Source organism: Apium graveolens, chromosome 8 (assembly GCF_009905375.1).
Source record: "Apium graveolens cultivar Ventura chromosome 8, ASM990537v1, whole genome shotgun sequence".
NCBI lineage: Eukaryota > Viridiplantae > Streptophyta > Magnoliopsida > Apiales > Apiaceae > Apium > Apium graveolens.
In genome coordinates this window covers 250557133-250581155 of record NC_133654.1, presented here as the reverse complement: position 1 = coordinate 250581155, position 24023 = coordinate 250557133, and the positions used below count along the sequence as shown (strand labels likewise).

Here is a 24023-nt window from a genome sequence, read left to right as displayed (position 1 = left end):
TCATGTTGTCAAGCGCTTTGGAACTGCTTTCAAGGGTTTTAGTTTTTTTACTGCTAACCCCATTGTTTCCCTCGTGTCAATTTTCATCTCAGAGCTGACATTTTCACAAAGCTCCCAGTCAAAATGGTGAAGCAATGATCCGAGAATCAGGGGAAGCATGCGATGAGACAGCAGGGGAAGCATGCAATGATCCGAAATTTTGACCCTTGTACCCAATACTTGACCCCAAGAACCTTTCAGGTTTGAAACACAAAGCATCCTCCCAGCTTTCTTCGTCTCGTGCAATTGCCCAAGCATTGACTAAAACTTGTGTATCTTTAGGTATTCTATATCCCATGAAGTCGGTATCTTGGATTGCCTTTCTTGGAAGCAAAAGTGGAAGTGGAGCATGTAAGCGTACTGTTTCCTCTATAGTAGCTTGCAAGTAAGGCAGATTATCAATGTCACTCTCTATTAGTTTGTTGTTTACGCCCACAACTCTGCTGAGCTCTGCCTTAATCTTCGTCATCGATTCAGGATTTTTTAAAAGCTCGGACATTACCCACTCAGTTGTGGCGCTTGTAGTTTCTGTTCCCGCCAGAAACATTTCCTGAAAAAAATAATTATGTACAAGATTATTAAGAAATTATGTAAAATCACACGCAAAGACATTCTCTTCAAAATTTACCATTAGAAAAATAGTGATCTGGTGGTGTGATAGTTTAGCTGGTTCATCCTTCCCGCTCCCCTCAAAATCTAGAAGCATGTCCAAGAAGTCCTTATGCTTTGTTGCCCTTTCTTCGTTTCGTTGTCGCTGTTTCAAGCGCTCATTTACAAAACCAGAAACAATCTGTAATGCTTTTCCCATATCCCTATCAGTTGTTTTCCTTAACCCTTGCAGGTCAAACCATCTAAGCCATGGAAACAAATCAGAAATATTAGGACGGCCGACACACTCTGCGACTCCATACAAGGCAGTGTAAAATTCAGATGCCATCTCCGAAAATGGATCCATCAAGTCACGAGATACTGTTAGTTTCCGATCAAATTAAATGCTACTGGGAATACAAATTTGAGCACTTCAATTCCACCACTTTCACCTTTTTCTGCTTCCTTCTCAATCCATAACAGCATCTGATCCACACATTTTTGCCTAATCGAAACTTTTTCATTAATTCTCTTATTACTGAAGAGCTCAACAGTACATATCCGCTTCAAGGTGCGCCAATAGCTGCTGTAAGCCATAGAGCTCTTGGTAAAATCATGTGCCCGCATTGAGTCATTAGTGAAACGGTCAGCAAAAGAGAGATCATGGTTCTTGAACAACTCTTCGGCAGCACCAGCAGAGAGAATCACCATGGTCTTGACAGCACCGAGATTTAACCACACAACAGGGCCATATTTTTGTTTTAGCGCTGCTAGACCTCTATGTGGTAAGGTTCCAACATCAAATATATTTCCGATTACTGGCCAACCCCTCGGCCCCGGAGGAAGCTTGGAACGTCTGTAGCCATTCTTTTGCCTCAAGTGCCAAATAAGTGACATCGAAATGAACAAAATGGAACAAAGAACATAGTTATACATCCACTCCATGCTCAAATTGTAGATTTTCTGTTCAGTTTCCACGAGAACTGACATGTCTATACAAGTAATGCGGGCACATTATATTTAATATCTGCCTGCCTGTTTAAAATATGTTGCGTCAAACATCATCGCGTGCAATCAACAAATAATAATTCATAAGATTAAGATGCTATTATCATTATAAATCTGGTTCAAACAGACTAATCATCTAACTAGATTAGCTATAAAACATTGTTTTAAGAAAACAGACTACGTGTTATCTCACTATCTTGTCGTATGTAACAGTATGTTCGCTGCAAATTCGTGTTTAAAGATTCCTGAAATGATGCTCTCTTATGCACGTAGAGTGGTACAAACTCCTTCAAATAGAATGCTGGAATTCGCAACTAACTATTTTTATTTGCAAATTCAATCGCAACTAGCTTTGATACCACAGTTCATAATGAATAATTAAGAGATATAGTTGTATAAAGATAAATATTTAAATTCAGACTACTATACTTTATCATTTGTACAAAGTGTATCATGATTACAGTTTAGTAGGTATCATTGTACATCTGTAAGTTTGAGAGAGAAACTCAAATACAGCAATGTTGTAAACAAAAATAGTTCTCAACAATCTTCAGAACATCCATAATATATTAGGACCTTAATACACCAAAAGATTCTTTAACATATTCCAATTCTATTTTGCTTACATTCAGATAATGGAAAGACAATCAATTAGACAGTAACGATAATGTATCATCCGAGTAAGCTACTAACTAATCTGCACATTATCAAAACAACTACAACTCATCTTTTTCTTGTTCGTCATTCTTGGCCTGACTTGTATAGTCTACCCTGTCTTCGTCCCCATAATGCTTCTGAAAAACATCATCAAACGGAGGATCACCAGGTCTTCGAAAAATCTGAACTCCTATCTTAACCTCGTATGCATCCGGTTGATTCAATACGAAATCTTTCAACTGGGTAACGTGCAACAAATTTGTGTCAATAGAGCACATGTTAAGCAGTTCATACATGAGAGCGCTAAGCTTGACACAGCAAATTGTACTTGGATTAGCAAACCTTACCTCAAAAGAGTCTTGACCTTTCTCCAATGTAAACATGATTGTGCTCAAATCAACTCCCATAAACTTTACATCAACAGTCCCAGTTTTTGCAAGTTGAGTCCATTGCATTGCAATCTCAGATACCATATCCTTCAGAAGAAGTAGAAGATTTAATCAATTATCAAATTAATTTACTTTCAAAACCCGCATACAGAAACATAATTACACTTTAGATAGAAACAGGTAGGGTGGTCCGATTCAGGATAATTTTGCAATAACTTATTATAGCGGGCAGATGGTTAGCAACAATCGCTTGACATGATCAGCTTCCTGGATACAATATATCAGGCTTCCACTTGTAACTTTAGAAATATTAAACCAATTTTGTACAATACTCTGATCTTACATTATAAAGACTTGATACATTTAACAATACCCGTGAAATTTGTATACATTGTGTAATCGTTATATCTTTTATATATATTCATCTATGTCAAAAGATACAGAAATGTAATGAAAATTTCTACAAATTGTGTAATCGTTATATCTTTGATATATAATCATCTATATCAAATGATATAACGGTGTAACGTAAACTGAAACGTTTACAAATACTAATCCGAAACCTAGAAAATGTAAACATTACAACAATAATATAAAAATAATCTCGAAAAGGGAATAGGCTAGATGTCTGGCAAATCCAAGTCAGGGGAGGATTTCTTTCTGCCCCATTCTTTCCAAGCCTCATCTTCTTCGTTGTCAACGACGTCGTCTAGATCGTTTGTGATGTGAACACGTTTCTTTCCCGCATCAACATATTGAGAAAATATTGTAGCTTGCATGATTAAAAGGACAAGAAAGAGTGTGGAGCTGTGTTTGTAGCTCATTGCTTGCTTTGCGGTTACTGATCAAATTTTAGCAGCACTTTAATGGTCGTAATTTCAAATTTGTAATACAGTAGCGAGATATTATTTTTATGGAAAATGCTAGATACCCCAAATATTTTTCCCAAAAATTTCCCCAAATGCTGATGTGTTAAACTTCTAAATTGTAACTTTCCTAATAATAATATGGACCACGAGTGCATACATATGCGTCCCCGAATTAAAAACCGTCACGTGTATGCCACATCATTTGGTATAAAATTTGGGGAATAAATTTGGGGTACATAGCACTACTCTATTTTTATTATGAAAAAGTAATTCTTTTACTTCCGACGCTAATTACATTGCATGTTGTTACTCTCTAGCTGTTCAAGTAGGGAATTCCAGATTTTGAGCCAAAAGAGAAACAATACTATTCAGAAACTAAGGCAAATTGATTAATGCAGAATGCAGATGATCAGAAGGCTGAAATAAGACCGGAGAGCATGCATTAGCGTGCAATCAATTTCTTCTGCATGCAAAAAAAATCTAATGGTTCACAGAATGAGAAATTAATAGCCAACCTGCAAGACAAATACTCATCCAAGCACTCCCATTTCATCCAGATATAGCTCCTATGTTCTTTCTGTTGTCATCGGAGTCTTGGGCTTCGCCTTGGACTTGTACATATATCAAGGATCTAAGTTCTTACCTTCACTAGTTCCTGGAGTAATGCCACTCTCATGATAAGCCGCGCCAGCACTTCTTTTTCTCTTAAGAATCTCACTGAGTGGCTTAGGCCCTTCGAAAGAAAGACTCCTTTCACCCTTTTGATCAACTCCCTTTTGTTCAGAACGTTTCCTTTTCCCAGGCAACTGTCTATTATTGACATGCTCATAATTCACACGGTTTTTTACCTTGAGCATTGCAATGCTTTCTGGATGGGCAAATTTAGAACTGATTTCATTTATAGGCCTTTCTGAAGACCCTCTACCCAGATGCCTGCCTCTGTCAGTACTACTACTAAAATCTGTTGATCTTCGGGGAACCTTTATTGTTCCCTGCAGTTGACTGCCTGACATGTTTTCACGTGCAATTAAGAGAAAGGGATCCTTTGCTGGAGTTCTGTGAGCAGGATCATCATGGCTTTCACGGGCACGGTCATGCCTAACAACAGATCTTAAGCTATTACCATAGTCCTGCTTTGATACATGATATTTCAGACCTAAATTATCAATTTGATCAGCACCTCCAGCTCTAGGATAGCGCATCCTTTCAAGGTATGTTGATCCCCCTGATACCTGCTCACATTTAACTCTGTGTTCTCGTCCTGGATTTTCTGTTCTTCCCCCCAGTCGTTTGCTGATTGCACTTCCATGTACAGCCAAACAGTCCCTTCGTGGAGTCCAGTACTTATAATCATGGCTAGCAGTCACTACAAGAAAAAAGTCCATAGACATCGGTTTTTGGCCGATATCTATGCTGTTTGGCAACCGATGTTGATGTCGGTGATGTCTATTCTAGACATCGGCCATAACCCGATGTCTTTACTAGCTTAGACATCGTTTCAGGAAAAAAAACTGATATCCATGCATTTTTTTTTTACAAAAAATGTTAGAAATAAATAATTTAATAAATAAATTACACTTATTACAACAGATTAAACATATAATGAGCTATATTTTTTCCAACATAGACATCATATATTTTCTTTTAGGTGATGTAAAATCAGATATTAAACATCGATTTATTCAGTAAAAGGCGATGTCTATAGTTGCACATAAACATCAATTATATCCCAAATAAAGTAATGTCTATGTTCAATTTACACTTGAATATGTCTATCTTTGACATCAGTTTTTTTATCAAAAATGATGTACATTAACTTTTTTGACATCAGTTTTTCTTCTTTAAAAGTGATGTATAATTATTTTTGAGATATCATTATTTATTCATTAAAAGTGATGTACAATTGTTTTTTGACATCAGTATTAATTCATTAAAATACGTGTTTGCATCTCAGTATTTTAGCACTATTTTTATTTTTGAAGTTAAATGCTGCAATTGGAAGATCTGAGAATTAATATATATTTGAAATTCTACAGTGCCAGTGCAAACTACAAAGATTATTTGATGAAATATTTACAGGATTTTCAGCAAGATCAACCAAATCAAGAGTCACACTAGTTCCCCCTGTTATGATACAAAGTTGTGCGCACTAGTAAGCTGGTTTTGCAACAACTTTACTTTGATGCTATATCCAGTCCATGACTCCCACTCCGTTTAGTCCCTCCACAGTTGATAAAAGTGAGTAATCTGCGGGTTTTACAATAGCTCTTTGTCTCAGATACAAAGTTTCTAAAATGATAACCAAGTAGAGAAGATCCTAATTCAAGCTTATCCTCTTACGAGCTTACATAGAAAAATGGAGAGAGATGGTGGAGATGATGGTGGTGAGTGGTGGAGATGATGGTGGTGAGCAGAGCGGCGGTGATGTTCGTGAGTGGGGGTGGTGAGTGGTGCAGATGATGATGGTGGGGTGAGAGAGTCGGAGCGAGAGAGTCAGATGAGAGAGAGAGCTTATGTGTGTTCATTTTTTTTAGTTTTTAGTTTTTTAAGTTATGTGTCTCGTGGGGGAAAAACAAAAAGGGGGGGAGAATATTTGCTAAGGGGGGAAATTTATTTGGCTAAGGCGGAAACAAAAATAAAATGGGCGGGGAGTGAATTTTTTTTGGAACTTTAGACATCAGTTTTAAAATAACCGATGTTTTAAAACAACATAGACATCATAAAAATACGGGGTGATGTTATAAATTCTTTTAACATCAGTGGCAAACCTAACCGATGTCTAATGTGTGATGTCTATTGACAGTTTTCTTGTAGCGAGTGAAACTCAAACCCTTGTACAACTTTTCCTTCATAAGATAATGCCTCGAGTCTAACTCATGCACATGATCAGCACTATAAGTTCTACGGTGTTTCCGCCTTTCAAGATAAGCTGTTTCCCCTAACATCTTCTCAGATGGAAGTCTGTGCTCCTTCCAGCCATAATGTCCTTGCAGGCGCTCATTAGAATCATAATCATGCCAGTCATTTGACACATTACACATCCTCTGAGATGAAAATCTCTGGTCTCCCCAGCCATCATTCCTTTTTAGGCGCAAATCATAGACAGGATCAGCTGAGAATTCATTACACCTTTTAGATGAAACTTTGTGCTCCTCCCGGCCACAATTTCCTTGCAGGCATTCAGGAGAGTCATAATCACTCGAGTAATTACAATCAGATGAAACTTCATGCTTCTCCCGGCCATAACGTTCTTCCAGGAGGTCATAAGAGTCAAAACCACGCAGGTCATTACACACCCTTTTAGATAAAAGTTCAAGCTCCTCCCAGCCGTAATGCCCTTCCAGATGCACATTAAAATCACGCGATTCATTACGCATGTATCTGTCAACGCCACGCATTGCATGGTAGTCAGCAGGAAGGACCATATCATAATCATTAAGAGGGTACAATTTCCTTGGACCACGACCTCTTTTTTGTCCAGATTGATCTTTGTTGTGAAAATAATCAGACTCTTTAAGCATGAACGTAGGCACATGGCTTCCGCGAAATCTGTCAAGAGGCTGAAAAATACAAAATTACTTATCAGAGATGACAGACATGCTTGCGTGCAAGTGACAAAAATAATAAGCTTACAGAAATCATGTGCACTATATCAATATTTTTTTTTACAAAAAAGAGCTGTTGCCAAACGCATCAAGTATAAGATTGCCTCGAATTCAGGATTAAAAATTGCAGCCAACAGTTTAACTATAGAAATTAAACATACAGATACATTAATCAATATTTATCATAGTGAATGACATGCCACTATCGAGAAAAATAAACCTACATAAATCTGGCATCATATGATGATAATGAAGATTCGATAAGAAACAAGAAAATTACCTTACTTGTGGTGCTTCTTGATCCGCCCCTGCTCACAAACGTGCTATTATATTTAAATGTATCATCAGGTTGATCAGGTTGATCTTCATCTTTCCTCACCTCCATCATAATAGTCTGCAAATCCTTGTCCTCGACGGCATTAAAAAAACACTGACGTTCTTTTGCATTAAGGATCAGCTCTTCCCAGATAGAGTCACTATTAGAAAGTGTTTTCTCATTCCCTAAAATCCACAAACAGTGTCTGCGGCCATCAGATAGAAACTGCACCTACTCAGATATTTCGTTATTTAATTAAGAAGTTAAAATTATGTGAAGGCGACAGGTTACCTTGCTCTTGTCAAGGCAACATTTATTCTTTGAGGACTGAAGGTGAACCCTATTGATCCATCGTGATTGGATCTTACTGTTGAGATGATTATTATGTCTTCTTCCCCACCTTGAAACCCGTCTATGGATCTAACATGCACCTGGAAGTTGCCATGATTGTGATACTTTTGTCCAAGTTCCCGTTGAATTTCTTACACTTGAGCAGAGTAGGGGGAGATTACTCCGACGGTAATCTTCAGTTTTGCTGCATCACATGCTACACATGGTACATGCATTCAGTTTTAATGTATACAAAGGTCTAAAGCGGATTATTGTGAACAGAAAACCATGGCATGCCAAAACGGTTGATTGACATTAAACTAAATACACATAGAGATAAAAAGGCCAAACGTTAAACTAACTGGTGTCCCTAGCATGTACCTTTGTGAAGCAACTGCAGGATTTTTACCAAGACAGCTATCTCTACCATGTTTTTCCAGCTATTACGATCAGAAAGAACCTCTCTTCCGCAAGAAATATTCAAAAAGGAATAGGTGCCATATAAAGGACCAGGTAGATAACATTTTTTGCAAATGTCACTCTTGACAATTTGTGAATCAATGATTCTATTCTGATAAAATTTTGTGTTTGGGAAACTGCTAATGTTTGGATGCATCCGGTATTGCGTATCAAGGAGGTGCTTGTGATGGTTAAGCAGACTCAATCTCTCAAACAGGCTTTTGCCAAATCCAGCTTCAGCAGAAACCTGAAGGATATATACTTTGCCTTGTAGAATATTAGCCGAGGAAACATAAAACATACATTAAACATTCCATACCTTGCAGGACAATTTTTGTAATAACTTCACTTTGTTATACGTGGATAAGATAGTGGCCTAATTACGAAATGAACTGGATAAAATTTTGCAATAATTAAACATTTCATACCTTGCTACTAACGAATGCCGGCAACTGGCATTGATCACCTAGGAGAACAACATGCTTTATACCATGGACTTGTAGTGGTATTAATGATTCACACTCCTTCAACTGTGAAGCTTCATCAATAACTAAAAACTTCATGGGGCCAATTACAGCATTACGGAGTTTATAAGAACTTGAAGCTGTGCAAAAAATTAAAGAGGCCATCTTGAAGCAGAACCTGTCATCTATTTTTATTAGGTCGAGTCCATCAAGTGAAACCAGAAGATTTCTTAGATGCCGAATGCATTCACTCTTGATGCGCAAGAATAATGACATATTCTTATCAAGCTGTGGAGAACTTTCATCCTCTTCTTCAAGTAAAAATGCAGCCTTTAGTTCTTCAGCAACCAGGTTGGCTTGAAATAAGAAAATCTCTAATGAATTAAGAGAGGCCTTCAGCAATGCCATACCTTGAACACCTTCTTCCGAGACATAATTTTTTGGCAAATGAGTACACATAGTTGAGATACAATATCTTACTGATACTGATATTGCAGTAAATCTGTCTCGTGCATACTGAAGAAACGAGTTTCCTTTATCTATATGCTTGTGAGCATCACTAGCATCCTTCTTGGTACAAAAGATTTTGTATTGTGAGACACAATTTTCCAGGAACTCTGTCATGGTATTAAACCAATACTTCCAACCATTATTTGGTTTAAAGCACTTGGTGAGCTTTTCGATACGATGATTCAAGTATATTTCTTCAAAACCATATGAAATTTGGTTAATATTACCATATATTAGTATATCTCCGGAACTACAGATTGGGGTACCATCTTTGTCGAGTGCCTTCGCTGATTCTTTAACCAATTTCATAACACGTGAAGCTACTTCTGATATTGCCACATTTGTAGGAGCGCAGACACGTAAGAGGCTACAAAGCTGCACACTAAGAGTTCTAGTCTTCCCAGTCCCTGGGGGGGCCCAAATGAGATCCAAAGACGGTTTGTGGTCACCGACACTTTTACTGATACACTCTAAAACTGCCTCACATTGGGACTTGTTCAAATAAGATTTTAAGGATAACTTCTCTTCCAATGTTTCGTCCAGTGCAGGACAATTTTTGCAGTCCTCTGGTACCTGTTAATTGGTACTCAAAAGTGTATGATCACGTTGAAAGAAATTTAAATAAAACCATCAATGAAAGCTACTTCAAATGTGAAAAACAGGAACAAATAAAAGTGTAGAACGAATGAATGCTACACTGATGACATACCTTTGTGTTGATGCACAGAATTTTCTCAATGACCTGATTAGGACGACAAGTGTGCAACGCATTCCATATTCTGTTGTTGGTTGTCATGTTCATCAGAAAAACCGCGTAAAAGGGCTTGAACACATCCAGTACTGCTATGAGTTCAACTGAATTACTAATTTCAAAATGGGTATAAAAATGACTCCCATTAAACTGACGCTTTAACATTTTGGTAACATACCCAAAACACCAGCTACTCCCCAGTTTTTGTACATTAAAATTTTGATCAGGTTTAGCTTTCGTAAAAATAATGATATCTCCAGATTTTGTCTCGTAGGGCACTTTATTAAGACCATCAGAACTTTTTCTCCAATTGTCAACTGTAATTTCATAATGTCGCTCTGTTTGCCGCTCAGAAGGACGTAAGGTAATGACCTCGGCAAACGGTGCAGTTGACATAGTATCCATTTTTGAACAAACAAATAAACTAAATAACTCAATGAATGCTTACAAAATCTTAAACTTGTTTAATAACATAAAGTTTGTACAACATTCTCGAATTTACCATAAAAGGTACGATACCTCATAAGATCCTAACATAGTACAACCATACGTCTACTACAATATTTTTCGTCACGATGCTAGACGCCTCTTGACCCTCACTAAAACCTTAGTTTATCACATTCTTATCCCTTCCCGAACTTCCTTCTCCAAAATTAATTCCTGTAAATGTTAGTCATATAAAAGAGTGAGCTTATAAAGCCCAGTAAGCATATATCGTATTAATTCAAATGAGATTTATCCGAGAAAATCAGAGTTCTTCCAATCATCAATTAAATAGGATAATCAGAGCTTCATCAAAATTATCAAGAGTTCATCAAAATAGTTCTCACAAGAATAAAACAGAGTATTCAAGTACGATAGGTTCATCAATTCATCAATTCATCAAGTTGGGATCCCGACCAGCTAAACAATTAGTTTAACTTGGAAGTATCATCATCAGTTCATCAAGTATCAGTGCAATAATACTCATTTTTCATCTGTGAATCATCAGCCAAATCAAATCAATCATTATTTAAAGATCAAAACATCAACAGTGAAATAGTATAGTTGTAATATCCCATATTTTCAATTATTATTATTATAATTATTTGAAATTATTATGTGATTTTTATGTGAATTTTTGTGAATTATATGATAAGTGGAATTGATGTTTGGGTGTTTATATGTGATATTCCTTGAGTGTTCTAATTTTTATATGTTCAGAATAAAATATAGATAATTGTGATATTTTTCTGATAATTTTTGGAGTGTTATATGATTTTATAATGATTTATGTATTTATTAATTATTTTCTGAATAATTACCAAAATTATATTATAAAGCCGGGAATCGTCCGACTTCAACCGTTTTTACAACCCGAAACTCTTCCGAAAACTCCTTTCTAACCTAATCTAGTAATTCCGGACATTTTCCGTGTTTTGACTTTTTCAATCCGGATTACGGTTTGGCCCGTGCGCGGCCCGGCGCAAAATTTTCAATACGATAACCATTTCGGTAATCAACAAAAACCCGTATTCTCGAGAGACGGGATATTTTCACGTTATTTTCGTATATAGTGTTTTATAAAAAGCTCGGTTTTGATAATTATCCAATTCTGGTATTAAATTTTATCGTTATATAGTTACTTAGCGGCTAAGTAATCTATTTTCGGATCTGATATGTAAATATAATTATCAAATTATTAAGTAAATAAATTATGTGCATGGGTTATGTCAGCTGGATATTATTTTTGTTAATATTTTTATTAATTACGTGATATTATTGGTGTTCGAGTATCATTTGTGTAATTAGTTGTGTTATTTTGTTTTTATAATTAAAAGTGATTTTGTTAAAGAATTACTTTCATAAATATTTGGATTATCTCTAAAATCATTTTCATTGCTTCATAATCTTATTTATTATTTTTAGGAGTTTATAAAATTTAGCAATCAATATTTTATTGATTATTTATCTCTAAATGATTTTCTGATTGCATTTATTGGTAAAATCCGTATTTAATTCCAAAATTTCTCAAAAATTATGAAAACTCGTATTTATTTAAGTTTGGGATATTCCGAGAATTTTAAAATTAAATTTGAAATTTTGGGATTAATTTCACCCGTACGTTGATTCCTTTAATTGTTAAAAACGGATATAAGTTGCATTCCAAAAATGGGTTAAAAATTTCAAAACTGTAATTTAATAAATTTCAGGATATTTATAAAATTTTAATATTATTTTGGAATTATTTCAAATAATTTTAATAGTGGTATGTGTCGTTATATATGTAGTTCGTTGTCCGAATTACGATTCGCTAAAATTAAGAGGACACGTATCCTTTTTAGTGGACACGTGTCTCGAATGGTTGTGACAGGATAAAGATTATGCCCGGTTTATTTTGTTTTCAGACCCGAACAAAAACAACAATCTTTCATCTCCCTCGACTAATTCTCTCTGTGTCTCTCTCTTTATTCACTTTCCCAGTCCATTTCTTCATCTCCTTATCTCTCGATTATCTCTGTTCGGTATTCTCTCCTTCACTGCAACTGTTTTCCAGCCATTTTCCTTTTCGGTAATTCCCCTGTCTGTCCCTCCTGTGCCCGTCGCCGCCTGCCTTGCTTTCCGGCGGGTTATGGTGGCGCGTGGGCGTGGGGTTGTGATTGATTATTACTGTTGTCGTGTGTATATATACGTTTGCAAGTATGTTGATACTCTGATTGTCTGCGTTTGTGCATGTTAATTGTCCGGCCACCAGTATTTTTCGGCGACCTCGGTTCCCTGTGTTGTGATTCTGTTTCTGGATGTTATTTATTTTCGGTTATATCCCGAATTATAGCGCGTATACTGATTTGGGTTATTGGATTTATTTATTATCTTTTGCTGCAGGAGGGATATGATTAATATTCGTGAATTAAATTTATCGTGTGGAAAAGAATTTATTAATCGGCGAAATTGTGTGTCGGAAACCCGGGAAATTACTCGGGTACCCGCGAAATTTTATCGCCGTCCGCGATGACTTTTTACGAGCGGACGGTGGACGGTGATGACGTTGTTCTGAGTCCTACTATTTAAAACACAAAATACGAATAAAAATTGTAAAATACGGTTTAAAACATAAAAATATGAATGATAACGATTAATAATTATATTTAATTAGTATTGGGGAATTTGCGAATTGACGTTAATAACTGAAGTTGGTGGTTGGATTTTGGGATCGCGATTGATTGTATTGTTGTGTTTTGACGTCGGGATGTTCGACGGGTAGGCCAATAAATAAAGGAGACGCTGCCCGATTTTCGGGAAATTAATTCCGAAAATACGGGAACGTAACCTACGATTATCGGAGACATCGAACGAGGATATATAATTAAATTTTACGAAACCTAATTACGTGTGGGGACAAGATATTTTTATAAATAAACCGTTCGTCTGTTTAATACGAAACAAACGCCTCTAGACTCAGAAAAATATTTCGCTTTCAATAAAAATACTTTCGAGACCCTAATTTTTTTGTTTCGAAAGGTCGCTTGTTTTACGAATCATTCTGAGTCGATTTTTGATCGATAAATCATATTTTTGACCCGATTTCCGTTTTAAACGTACCGAGCCGAACCTTTTGACGAACCGAGTCATGTGTGATATGAATTATGTGATACATGAATTACTTTTTTATATGCTACGTGAGTTATGTGATTACGTGTTATATGAATTATGTGTGTATGTGGATCAAGAGTCTTGTGATTGTCTGTTATATTTATGTGTGGGCTATCGTATGGGTAGACGATAGGCTTTTGACGCGCAGTTCGTCGAGTGATTATCGTTTAGGAGATTAAAGTTATATCTTTTAATTATAGATGCGGATCATTCGAGTTGATCAGGACAATACATTGGATAAAGAATGGAATGAAATGGCATTGGGTATCTAGCTTCTAGCAATCGCAGGAGCAGCATATCAGTAAAGTGTTGAAAGGAAAGACGGTGATGTTTTGAGACAGAATGTCATAATAGATGTGTCGTTGCGAGTGTGACTAACTACTAAAACCCAAAGGCAAGTATCCCTATCATCACTTATTGTTCAAGTGATATTTATCTTGAATCCTATTATGCAAGCATTGATTTTCTTATTCTCAGTTCAAAATAGATAAATGTTTTACATATCGCTGAATTAAATAATTCTGTTTATGCAAATACTCATCTGCTATTATGTTCAGAATAGGCACGTGATTTTACTTATTCAATTATCGGATTTATAAATGTTTTGGATTTTGAGAAAAGCGATTTGGTTGCGAATATTCCTACCCAAGAATTGGGGGAATAAAATTATTTCGGGTGTCGATTATTAGGACCCCATTTCAATAAAAGGTTTTAAGATTGGATCATAATTGCGTAAGTGACCGGGACGGACGGTCCAGCGGAGGGCTATTTCTAAGTGCCATATGGAATATTATGACATAATTTTTGCCACAGGCAGGTATATTGCCTTTTGTTTGAGTACTCATGTTTTTGGGGTCACGTTTCTACGATTCATGACCTTGTGCTATCACACGGACTGATCAGCATGTGATAGTACGTCCGTCGGAGGATGATCCTAATCTAAATTATCATATCGTTTTTGATATTCATAGAATAAATGATTTATCAACTGATTCTGTTTTGGATTAAAAGTACTGATTCTGTTTTGGATTAAAAGTGAATTGTGGGTTTGATTCAGTTTCTGATTTTGTGGATACTTGGGTTGTTGTTAAATATCAAAGGTGGTATTAGTATAGATGATTGATGTTGACTTCCCTATTTTAGCGCGGTTAGGTTGTGAGCATCAAAGGTCGTATTGATATCTAATTTGATATGACAGCAAAATAAGTATTAATTTCAAGAGTTCGGTTTTGAGTAAAGTTTACGATTCAATCCAGAATCATTGTTTCATGTTAGAATTATTTACGATATTTTCATAAACACTGTTTTACGAGTTTTATTCTCGTCAAGATTCAAAGTATTGCTGAAACATTTCGCTCAAAAATATCAAAATAGTTTTGAATATAATTAAGGAATCAATTCTGGGGTTCCTCAACTAAAGTTTTATGATTCAACAATTATTATTTTAAATGTTCTGCTCTAATGCAGATGTCGGTTTTATATCAAAAGACCCTATATAAGTCATAATGATCTTGTTGAGCATTTCTTTCGCTCATACTTGCCTGTTTTCAAATTTAACCTCCAGTGAGGATTAGCTTGCGCTGTTTAGCTGCGTAATTCGCGGAAGCAAAGAAGAAGCTCTTGGAAGGTGGTTGGTCTAGGGTTTGTGGGCTAGTGTAAGTTTTATTGTATAAAGTTATTTATATTATATTATATTATAGTTTTGTATTTTATTTAGGCCTAGTATACTTCATTTCAAAGTTATACTAGTGGGTTTAATTTTGAGATTGAGATTTATTGAAAAGATTGTTAAAAGAAAGTGGAAAATTTATTTGTGGAATTTGGATATCTTGTTTCTAGAACTGTAACCTTAAAAGATCTTGGATTAGTTGGGGTCATTTATATTAAATATATCTTCCGCTGGCATTTGTTTATTGATTAAACAGGTTAATTTGGATTGAGGTTTCATAGTGACGACCAAATCCTCTGACCCCGGATTTGGGGGCGTTACAGGTTGGTATCAGAGCTGAGGTTATAGTAAACTAGAAACGAGAGTGTGTAGGAGTGTGTATAGCTATGTGAGGACGTTTGAGCTCATATCGAGTTCCTGTTGGACTATTGGATATAGTACCAACGAGTAAGTTAAGATGGGCGCATTCGTTCGAGATGGTTGTGTTGAGCTGGATGGAACTCCGGGAAGCTGCAAACTTCTGTTGTGGAATCTTCCGAGGCTACTACATTTCGACGATGATGAAGATTATCGATATTCGTGGAACATGAAGAAGTGTCTAGAAATCGAATGGCGAGACAACTGAAGAGTTCAAATAGAAGATAAGTATTAAGACTTTGGCAATACCTTCTCTTTCTATAATTTCTTTTGGCATCTTTAAAAAAAATATCTGTTAGAGGATATATTCACTGACACTCATTAATCATTTTGTGCCTCAATCTTGTTTTCTGGATTTCATTTTCTTCAGAAATATCAGCTTTGAATTCTTTTCAGTTCATTCATTTGATTTTGAATGCATTTTATATTCTTTTATTCTGACTGAGATGAACAACCCTAACTATAGGGGACACAAGGTATACCTGTCTGTGTGATTGGAGTTGGATGGGACGCCATCACTTGTGTGTGTTATGACTACAAGAAGGTTAACAACCTTTAGTAGTGTCTTAATTTGAACACACAATACCAAGTTCATTTGATCTTATTGATCTCTTAATTATTCTATTATTTCAACAATATTTTTCTCAAATTCAGATTTTGGTTCCGTTATGGTATCAAATTCTTTTCTCTTTGAAATTCTATGTTTCATCATCTCAAATATTCGAAGGTATGCCAATCAAGTTAAGCTGAGTATCCTGGTCAAGTCAAAGTAAGGCGATGTGATGGAATTACCAAGGACGATAGTGGAATGCAATGTGATTAAAATATCAATGACGTACAACGAAGTCGATCTGTTTCTTTATTTCTCTCTCTATCTTTCTTTCTTTTCTTCTCTCTATCTTTTTCTCTATTCTTCTTTCTCGCAATCAGTAAAAAGTAATTCTATTGAACAATTGGTCAAAGGATGTGAATGGAACAATGGTGCCCAGTAAAGCTCCTGTAAAAGTTTTATTATACAAGGAATATAAGATTTGTTTGAGATTATGGAAAATTAAGGTTATTTGGAAATGGAAAGTTGGTTAGAAAACCCTTAGTGCTTTCTTCTGCTGATTCCGAGGACGGAATCCTTATAAGGGGGTAGATTGTAATATCCCATATTTTCAATTATTATTATTATAATTATTTAAAATTATTATGTGATTTTTATGTGAATTTTTGTGAATTATATGATAAGTGGAATTGATGTTTGGGTGTTTATATGTGCTATTCCTTGAGTGTCCTAATTTTTATATGTTCAGAATAAAATATAGATAATTGTGATATTTTTCTGATAATTTTTGGAGTGTTATATGATTTTATAATGATTTATGTATTTATTAATTATTTTCTGAATAATTACCAAAATTATTTTATAAAGCCGGGAATCGTCCGACTTCAACCGTTTTTACGTTTTTACAACCCGAAACTCTTCCGAAAACTCCTTCCTAACCTAATCTGGTAATTCCGGACATTTTCCGTGTTTTGACTTTTTCAATCCGGATTATGGTTTGCCCGTGCGCGGCCCGGCGCAAAATTTTCGATACGATAATCATTTCGGTAATTAACAAAAACCCGTATTCTCGAGAGACGGGATATTTTCACGTTATTTTCGTATATAGTGTTTTATAAAAAGCTCGGTTTTGATAATTATCCAATTCTGGTATTAAATTTTATCGTTATATAGTTACTTAGCGGCTAAGTAATCTATTTTCAGATCTGATATGTAAATATAATTATCAAATTATTAAGTAAATAAATTATGTGCATGGGTTATGTCAGCTGGATATTATTTTTGTTAATATTTTTATTAATTACGTGAGATTATTGGTGTTCGAGTATCATTTGTGTAATTAGTTGTGTTATTTTGTTTTTATAATTAAAAGTGATTTTGTTAAAGAATTACTTTCATAAATATTTGGATTATCTTTAAAATCATTTTTATTGCTTCATAATCTTATTTATTATTTTTAGGAGTTTATAAAATTTAGCAATCAATATTTTATTGATTATTTATCTCTAAATCATTTTCTGATTGCATTTATTGGTAAAATCCGTATTTAATTCCAAAATTTCTCAAAAATTATGAAAACTCGTATTTATTTAAGTTTGGGATATTCCGAGAATTTTAAAATTAATTTTGAAATTTTGGGATTAATTTCACCCGTACGTTGATTCGTTTAATTGTTAAAACGGATATAAGTTGCATTCCAAAAATGGGTTAAAAATTTCAAAATTGTAATTTTATAAATTTCAGGATATTTATAAAATTTTAATATTATTTTGGAATTATTTCAAATAATTTTAATAGTGGTATGTGTCGTTATATATGTAGTTCGTTGTCCGAATTACGATAGTTTTTCGCTAAAATTAAGAGGACACGTATCCTTTTTAGTGGACACGTGTCTCGAATGGTTGTGACAGGATAAAGATTATGCTCGGTTTCTTTTGTTTTCAGACCCGAACAAAAACAACAATCTTTCATCTCCCGCGACCAATTCTCTCTGTGTCTCTCTCTTTATTCACTCTCCCAGTCCATTTCTTCATCTCTTTATCTCTCGATTATCTCTGTTCGGTATTCTCTCCTTCACTGCAACTGTTTTCCAGCCATTTTCCTTTTCGGTAATTCCCCTGTCTGTCCCTCCTGTGCCCGTCGCCGCCTGCCTTGCTTTCCGGCGGGTTATGGTGGCGCGTGGGCGTGGGGTTGTGATTGATTATTACTGTTGTCGTGTGTATATATACGTTTGCAAGTATGCTGATACTCTGATTATCTGCGTTTGTGCATGTTAATTGTCCGGCCACCGGTATTTTTCGGCGACCTCGGTTCCCTGTGTTGTGATTCTGTTTCTGGATGTTATTTATTTTCGGCTGTATCCCGAATTATAGCGCGTATACTGATTTGGGTTATTGGATTTATTTATTTTCTTTTGCTGCAGGAGGGATATGATTAATATTCGTGAATTAAATTTATCGTGTGGAAAAGAATTTATTAATCGGCGAAATTGTGTGTCGGAAACCCGGGAAATTACTCGGGTACCCGCGAAATTTTGTCGCCGTTTGCGATGACTTTTTACGAGCGGACGGTGGACGGTGATGACGTTGTTCTGAGTCCTACTATTTAAAACACAAAATACGAATAAAAATTGTAAAATACGGTTTAAAACATAAAAATATGAATGATAACGATTAATAATTATATTTAATTAGTATTGGGGAATTTGTGAATTGACGTTAATAACTGAAGTTGGTGGTTGGATTTTGGGATTGTGATTGATTGTGTTGTTGTATTTTGACGTCGGGATGTTCGACGGGTAGGCCAATAAATAAAGGAGACGCTGCCCGATTTTCGGGAAATTAATTCCGAAAATACGGGAACGTAACCTACGATTATCGGAGACATCGAACGAGGATATATAATTAAATTTTACGAAACCTAATTACGTGTGGGGACAAGATATTTTTATAAATAAATCGTTCGTCTGTTTATATGAAACAAACGCCTCTAGACTCAGAAAAATATTTCGCTTTCAATAAAAATACTTTCGAGACCCTAATTTTTTTGTTTCGAAAGGTCGCTTGTTTTACGAATCATTCTGAGTCGATTTTGATCGATAAATCATATTTTTGACCCGATTTCCGTTTTAAACGTACCGAGCCGAACCTTTTGACGAACCGAGTCATGTGTGATATGAATTATGTGATACATGAATTACTTTTTTATATGCTACGTGAGTTATGTGATTACGTGTTATATGAATTATGTGTGTATGTGGATCAAGAGTCTTGTGATTGTCTGTTATATTTATGTGTGGGCTATCGTATGGGTAGACGATAGGCTTTTGACGCGCAGTTCGTCGAGTGATTATCGTTTAGGAGATTAAAGTTATATCTTTTAATTATAGATGCGGATCATTCGAGTTGATCAGGACAATACATTGGATAAAGAATGGAATGAAATGGCATTGGGTATCTAGCTTCTAGCAATCGCAGGAGCAGCATATCAGTAAAGTGTTGAAAGGAAAGACGGTGATGTTTTGAGACAGAATGTCATAATAGATGTGTCGTTGCGAGTGTGACTAACTACTAAAACCCAAAGGCAAGTATCCCTATCATCACTTATTGTTCAAGTGATATTTATCTTGAATCCTATTATGCAAGCATTGATTTTCTTATTCTCAGTTCAAAATAGATAAATGTTTTACATATCGCTGAATTAAATAATTCTGTTTATGCAAATACTCATCTGCTATTATGTTCAGAATAGGCAGGTGATTTTACTTATTCAATTATCGGATTTATAAATGTTTTGGATTTTGAGAAAAGCGATTTGGTTGCGAATATTCCTACCCAAGAATTGGGGGAATAAAATTATTTCGGGTGTCGATTATTAGGACCTCATTTCAATAAAAGGTTTTAAGATTGGATCATAATTGCGTAAGTGACCGGGACGGACGGTCCAGCGGAGGGCTATTTCTAAGTGCCATATGGAATATTATGACACAATTTTTGCCACAGGCAGGTATATTTCCTTTTGTTTGAGTACTCGTGTTTTTGGGGTCACGTTTCTACGATTCATGACCTTGTGCTATCACACGGACTGATCAGCATGTGATAGTACCTCCGTCGGAGGATGATCCTAATCTAAATTATCATATCGTTTTTGATATTCATAGAATAAATTGTTTATCAACTGATTCTGTTTTGGATTAAAAGTACTGATTCTGTTTTGGATTAAAAGTGAATTGTGGGTTTGATTCAGTTTCTGATTTTGTGGATACTTGGGTTGTTGTTAAATATCAAAGGTGGTATTAGTATAGATGATTGATGTTGACTTCCCTATTTTAGCGCGGGTAGGTTGTGAGCATCAAAGGTCGTATTGATATCTAATTTGATATGATAGCAAAATAAGTATTAATTTCAAGAGTTCGGTTTTGAGTAAAGTTTACGATTCAATCCAGAATCATTGTTTCATGTTAGAATTGTTTACGATATTTTCGTAAACACTGTTTTACGAGTTTTATTCTCGTCAAGATTCAAAGTATTGCTGAAATATTTCACTCAAAAACATCAAAATAATTTTGAATATAATTAAGGAATCAATTCTGGGGTTCCTCAACTAAAGTTTTATGATTCAATAATTATGATTTTAAATGTTCTGCTCTAATGCAGATGTCGGTTTTATATCAAAAGACCCTATATATGTCATAATGATCTTGTTGAGCATTTCTTTCGCTCATACTTGCCTGTTTTCAAATTTAACCTCCAGTGAGGATTAGCTTGCGCTGTTTAGCTGCGTAATTCGCGGAAGCAAAGAAGAAGCTCTTGGAAGGTGGTTGGTCTAGGGTTTGTGGGCTAGTGTAAGTTTTATTGTATAAAGTTGTTTATATTATATTATATTATAGTTTTGTATTTTATTTTGGCCTAGTATACTTCATTTCAAAGTTATACTAGTGGGTTTAATTTTGAGATTGAGATTTATTGAAAAGATTGTTAAAAGAAAGTGGAAAATTTATTTGTGGAATTCGGATATCTTGTTTCTAGAACTGTAACCTTAAAAGATCTTGGATTAGTTGGGGTCATTTATATTAAATATATCTTCCGCTGGCATTTGTTTATTGATTAAACAGGTTAATTTGGATTGAGGTTTCATAGTGACGATCAAATCCTCTGACCCCGGATTTGGGGGCGTTACAGGTTGGTATCAGAGCTGAGGTTATAGTAAACTAGAAACGAGAGTGTGTAGGAGTGTGTATAGCTATGTGAGGACGTTTGAGCTCATATCGAGTTCCTGTTGGACTATTGGATATAGTACCAACGAGTAAGTTAAGATGGGCGCATTCGTTCGAGATGGTTGTGTTGAGCTGGATGGAACTCCGGGAAGCTGCAAACTTCTATTGTGGAATCTTCCGAGGCTACTACATTTCGATGATGATGAAGATTATCGATATTCGTGGAACATGAAGAAGTGTCTAGAAATCGAATGGAGAGTCAACTGAAGAGTTCAAATAGAAGATAAGTATTAAGACTTTGGCAATACCTTCTCTTTCTATAATTTCTTTTGGCATTTTTAAAAAAAATATCTGTTAAAGGATATATTCACTGACACTCATTAATCATTTTGTGCCTCAATCTTGTTTTCTGGATTTCATTTTCTTCAGAAATATCAGCTTTGAATTCTTTTCAGTTCATTCATTTGATTTTGAATGCATTTTATATTCTTTTATTTTGACTGAGATGAACAACCCTAACTATAGGGGACACAAGGTATACCTGTCTGTGTGATAGGAGTTGGATGGGACGCCATCACTTGTGTGTGTTGTGACTACAAGAAGGTTAACAACCTTTAGTAGTGTCTTAATTTGAACACGCAATACCAAGTTCATTTGATCTTATTGATCTCTTAATTATTCTATTATTTCAACAATATTTTTCTCAAATTCAGATTTTGGTTCCGTTATGGTATCAAATTCTTTTCTCTTTGAAATTCTATGTTTCATCATCTCAAATATTCGAAGGTATGCCAATCAAGTTAAGCTGAATATCCTGGTCAAGTCAAAGTAAGGCGATGTGATGGAATTACCAAGGACGACAGTGGAATGCAATGCGATTAAAATATCAATGACGTACAACGAAGTCGATCTGTTTCTTTATTTCTCTCTCTATCTTTCTTTCTTTTCTTCTTTCTATCTTTTTCTCTATTCTTCTTTCTCGCAATCAGTAAAAAGTAATTCTATTGAACAATTGGTCAAAGGATGTGAATGGAACAATGGTGCCCAGTAAAGCTCCTGTAAAAGTTTTATTATACAAGGAATATAAGATTTGTTTGAGATTATGGAAAATTAAGGTTATTTGGAAATGGAAAGTTGGTTAGAAAACCCTTAGTGCTTTCTTCTGCTGATTCCGAGGACGGAATCCTTATAAGGGGGGTAGATTGTAATATCCCATATTTTCAATTATTATTATTATAATTATTTGAAATTATTATGTGATTTTTATGTGAATTTTTGTGAATTATATGATAAGTGGAATTGATGTTTGGGTGTTTATATGTGATATTCCTTGAGTGTTTTAATTTTTATATGTTCAGAATAAAATATAGATAACTGTGATATTTTTCTGATAATTTTTGGAGTGTTATATGATTTTATAATGATTTATGTATTTATTAATTATTTTCTGAATAATTACCAAAATTATTTTATAAAGCCGGGAATCGTCCGACTTCAACCGTTTTTACGTTTTTACAACCCGAAACTCTTCCGAAAACTCCTTCCTAACCTAATCTGGTAATTCCGGACATTTTCCGTGTTTTGACTTTTTCAATCCGGATTACGGTTTGGCCCGTGCGCGGCCCGGCGCAAAATTTTCAATACGATAATCATTTCGGTAATTAACAAAAACCCGTATTCTCGAGAGACGGGATATTTTCACGTTATTTTCGTATATAGTGTTTTATAAAAAGCTCGGTTTTGATAATTATCCAATTCTGGTATTAAATTTTATCGTTATATAGTTACTTAGCGGCTAAGTAATCTATTTTCAGATCTGATATGTAAATATAATTATCAAATTATTAAGTAAATAAATTATGTGCATGGGTTATGTCAGCTGGATATTATTTTTGTTAATATTTTTATTAATTACGTGAGATTATTGGTGTTCGAGTATCATTTGTGTAATTAGTTGTGTTATTTTGTTTTTATAATTAAAAGTGATTTTGTTAAAGAATTACTTTCATAAATATTTGGATTATCTTTAAAATCATTTTTATTGCTTCATAATCTTATTTATTATTTTTAGGAGTTTATAAAATTTAGCAATCAATATTTTATTGATTATTTATCTCTAAATGATTTTCTGATTGCATTTATTGGTAAAATCCGTATTTAATTCCAAAATTTCTCAAAAATTATGAAAACTCGTATTTATTTAAGTTTGGGATATTCCGAGAATTTTAAAATTAATTTTGAAATTTTGGGATTAATTTCACCCGTACGTTGATTCGTTTAATTGTTAAAAACGGATATAAGTTGCATTCCAAAAATGGGTTAAAAATTTCAAAATTGTAATTTTATAAATTTCAGGATATTTATAAAATTTTAATATTATTTTGGAATTATTTCAAATAATTTTAATAGTGGTATGTGTCGTTATATATGTAGTTCGTTGTCCGAATTACGATAGTTTTTCGCTAAAATTAAGAGGACACGTATCCTTTTTAGTGGACACGTGTCTCGAATGGTTGTGACAGGATAAAGATTATGCCCGGTTTCTTTTGTTTTC

The 24023-nt window shown here is 34.8% G+C and overlaps 1 pseudogene; it reads right to left on the bottom strand.

The window, feature by feature from the left end:
• LOC141676930 (cytochrome P450 76A2-like) lies at nt 1-1572 on the bottom strand (annotated as a pseudogene).
• Nucleotides 1573-24023: the final 22451 nt, after the last annotated feature.